This window comes from Trichoplusia ni, unplaced genomic scaffold (assembly GCF_003590095.1).
Source record: "Trichoplusia ni isolate ovarian cell line Hi5 unplaced genomic scaffold, tn1 tig00000620, whole genome shotgun sequence".
NCBI classification, from domain to species: domain Eukaryota; kingdom Metazoa; phylum Arthropoda; class Insecta; order Lepidoptera; family Noctuidae; genus Trichoplusia; species Trichoplusia ni.
In genome coordinates, this window is record NW_020800049.1 from 7,740 (window position 1) to 12,467 (window position 4,728).

A 4,728-nucleotide genomic window follows, 5' to 3' on the forward strand; every position below is an offset into this window, starting at 1 on the left:
GAACCAGCCCTACCGACAGTGTCCACGTTTCGGCTCCGTAAGTCATGACCGGTAGGACGCACTGATTGAAGACTTTTGTCTTTAGGCACTGTGGGATCGACGATGTTAGGACTCGACGTAACTTCCCAAATGCAGCCCAACCCAACTGAATTCTCCTATTCACCTCGTCCTCAAAGTTGTTTCTACCTAACTGCAAGGTCTACCCGAGGTATACATATTTCTGAACAATTTCGAGAACGGCGCCGTGTATCGCAATCAGTTCCGGTAGAACATGTTCATTGAACATGACCTTGGTTTTGTCCAAGTTCATCCGTAGGCCGATGCGTAGAGAAGATTCAGCCAGGCCGTTCAGCATCTGTTGTAGGTCCTGCAGCGTTTTCGCCATGATAACGACATCGTCAGCAAATCGCAAGTGATAGATGTGTTCGCCATTGATGTTGATGCCGCGTCCTTTCCAGTTCAGCGTCTTGAACATATCCTCCATTGCATTAGTGAACAATTTCGGGGAAAAAACATCCCCTTGTCTCACTCCTCGATGCAACGGTATGGGCCTTGTTTGCTGATTCTGTACTTGGACGGACATTATAGCGGCTTCGTAAAGACATCTCATCACTTGGATGTATTGCCAATCTACTTGACAACGCTGCAGGGACTCCAGAACAGACCAGATTTCAACCGAGTCAAAGGCCTTCTCATAGTCCACAAATGCTAGACACAGGGGCTGATTATACTCTTCGGTCTTCTGTATAATCTGCCGCACTGTGTGGATGTGGTCTATGGTGCCGTATCCGCTCCGAAACCCAGCCTGCTCCGGCGGTTGGAATTCGTCGAGTCTTCGCGTAAGTCGGTTCGTGATCACTCTTGAGAACAACTTATAGACGTGTCTTAGGAGGGAAATGGGTCGATAGTTCTTCAGCTGGGTTTTGTCTCCCTTTTTGAAGAACAGGACGACAAAACTCCTACTCCACGCCTCTGGAGTTCTCCCTTCAAACAGGTCGGCATTAAAAAGCTTTTGGAGCTCCCCTAGTAAGGGTTTCCTCCTGCTTTTAATAGCTCTGTTGTAATGCCATCCTCGCCAGGGGCTTTTCCATTGTTGAGCTGTCTCAGAGCGATCTCGATTTCGCCACTGCTGACTTCTGGCAGGTCTTCGGTGAAATGGCGTGTTAATGTGGCTCTGGAATCCTCATTTCCGGGATCAGGTCGAGATTCATGCGATGCGTATAACCGGCCATAGAAATTTTCCACTTCCGAAAGGACTGCCGGCACCGAAGAAACGACTTCTCCACTTGTTGTGGTCAGCTTCGTCAAGTGGCTTCTTCCAAGAGATTGTACGAACACCTTTGACCCCCGATTCAGCTCTAGGATACAAACTACGAAGTAAATAAAATACTACTTCGTACTTCAAACCAATGACCAAACGAAACCAAACAGCCAATACTTATATTTCGACCAATTTAGAACAACGATTATCTTCCAAGCAACCTAAGACCTTTTACGACACACTCGAGAACTTTTAAGACTCCAAACGAAACCCAATTTGTCAAGTAAACACGGTCGACTTGATTCTCGCGCGGAATCTCTTAACACCGCGATTCAGAAAATGACGTCATTTGCACAACGCCATCTATCGGATTTGGATTTCAACTATCAACATTTGTTCTATTTTTAGTCTTAAGATGTCGTTGCAAGTACTATACTGAATTGCGTAACGTAATATTTTACTTCTTGAACTCACTAAATTAATCATATCTTTTGATAGAGTGAACCGATTTCGATGAAATAAAAACTAAGTTATACCTCAAGTTGCGTATAATTTTTGTATATAAACATTGTCTGCATTGAATTCGTAGATTTTACGTGATGCGCGCACAAACAAACATATAAACAGACAAACAGACAAAAATTTCAAAAATGAAAATGGGTTCTGTTACTTATCTTTTCACACGCTGGCTATTTTTTTTTTTCAATTTCTTCAATGTACAAAAATGACTTTTCTACAGATTTATTATATGTATAGAAAAATTACTCAAACCCAAAAGAGCAAGAAGAAAACATTCTATCTATTTGTGATATCAATCGTTTATGAGAAGATATACATGTTTCTATTTATGAACGAAGTTGACGAATACCTAGTCTACGCCTTGTTTTTATCAATTAATACAACACACATGTTCTCATGACCTCCAACAGACCTGTCAATACAACTTCAAATGCTACTACAGTAATCAAAGCGACGGCACGCTGCAATTACAAAAAGAGTTCGTATATCTATATCAAGCGAATTGACAAATAAATCACGAAACTAAATTACATTTGAACTTTATTTTTGCGAAAAGTCAACGGTAAAGATGGCGACAGCGGTTTGTTTGTCAGTACCATTGGAATTTAACGAAATTAATCCATAATCTGAATTTTGCGCATATATTTATCGACTCAAAATTGATATTTTTTTTTCGTTTTGTTATTCATATAAGGTTTTGATCAAAATTATTAATATAGATAATAATCTACTCCACAAATTTAGGTGTAATTTCGAAATGTAATGACACTAACAACGGCATTCTGAAAGTTGCTATGATTGCAATTTTTGTTTATTACTCGCTAAAACCGCCCGCCCGCTACATATCGAACCATTATGCCCTTTGACCTAGTAAGGTCCGAAAGTTTCCGGCCTGAACTATAAAATGAAGGATAAATCTCAATCAATTTTTATTATTTTTCAATATAGTCCCCCTTAATGTCGATACACTTTTCGCATCGCTTTATTAACATTTCAATTCCTTTAAAAAAATAGTCAAAATCTGCCAAAACCGCGGGCTTCGCCTCTTCATCCGTGTTAAACTTTTTCCTCGCAAGTTGGATTTCAATTTTGAAATAATAATAATAATAATCGCTTGGGGCCAAGTCGGGACGATAGGGTGGATGATCGAGCTCAGAGAAACCTCATTCTTTGATGGCAGTCTTGGAAATACCTGATGTGTGGACCGGCGCTTTGTCACGAAGCAGCAACACACCTCGCGACAGTTTCCCTCGACGTTCTTTTATAATAGCATCTCGCAATTGATGTAGTAAGGAAGCGTAGTCCTCGCCCATTACAGTTGTGTTGCGTGCTTCAAAATCCGCCACTAAAATTCCTTCGGAATCCCAAAATATTTTGGCCATGATTTTTTTTTTGTGACTGAGACACCTTTGCTTTTTTGGGCCGCGGTGAGCTGGGACGTTGCCACTCCATCGATTCCTTTTTAGACAAAGGATCATGATAAAGAACCATTGTTTCATCTCCTGTTACAATTGAATCCAAAACATCTTTCTGACGGCTTTCACACAGGGATAAAAATTGAGCACAGCACTTTACCTTCTTGCTTCTGAACAGCGGAAATAAGTTTTGGGACCCACCTTGCACTGACATACCCAAATGCTCATGTAGGATTCTAAGCACAGTTGTTGGCAGGAAACTTTTGGACCTTACTACTTTACCTTACTTAGGTACAATCCTTTTTCCAGTTGAAATGGTGAGGGGCGCGGGCGGTGGCAATTTTATCATTTTTAAGAGTATATTTCAAATTTCTCTTGTTTAATTTTCCTTCGTACTTATTATCTTAGTTGATGATAAAAAAAAAAAAAAATCGCGCCTAGAGGTATTTTACGTCGGATACATGAACTGGGCTCCTTTTGTAAGACGACTAAAAAGGGTAGACACAGTGAAACACACATACTTTTTCTTTGCTCCCATTTAATATAATTTTATTATACACTATTTTAATGTTTTGACCAACCCAGTTGCTTTGTGGACCCCCCTTTACTCACTAATAATCGTTTTTAAGTCTTTTACACTGCTGCTTAACTTTCACCTCTGACCCCGCACTTCATCACCATGGACGCTAAACTAGCACTGAACTTGGAGGGCTTGGAATCCGTCTTCACCGCAAAGATGGCTGCCTATGAAGCAAAACTGGCATCTGCTACCGCTGGCTCCTCCTCTTCTGCTGCCCTAAGGTCAGTTGCAACTTTAACTCCGCTATCTCAAGAGTTTAGTGCTACTTCAAAAGCTTTGTCTTGCAAGCTCTTACTAAGTTCAAAACTCAACTGGAGTTACTTTCGCAAGGTTTTGACAAGTACGAAACTTTCATGTGGCGCAAGGTGCTTTTAATCCATGGTGTCCCAGAAGCCAAAGATGAGAAGGTCCCTGATGTTGTCTCTGAAGTGTTCCGTGACAACTTAAAGTAGAACAAGCTCTCCAGGGAGAACATCCATGTGTGCCGCCGGTTAGGATCAGGCAAGCGTTCCAGACCAATACTTGTGAGGTTCTTCACCACCGAGCATCGCCAACTTGTTTGGGATGCCAAGAAGTTACTTAAAGGTACTGGTTACACTATATCCGAATTCTTAACTCGTAGTCGTCACAAAACCTTCGTTGCCGCAAGCAAACACTTTGGGATGACTAATTGCTGGTCGAGTGGGGGTAAATTAGTTATCATCACTCCTGACAAGTCTCGCCATAAATTAGAATCCATGGACGAACTACATAAACTACTCTCAAGATATCCCTCCAACAACGATGTCCTTGTGCAGCCGGCAGTTCCAACTTCGCCTGAGCTTGTCTCCTTGACTTCCGAGCCCGCGACACCCGTCAACAAGGTCCAGAGAAGGTCAAAGCGTCGTAACTAAGTAGTTTTTGTAAATTATGCATGTTTAACTTTAGTATTTGTTCCGACTTTGCTGCTTTGC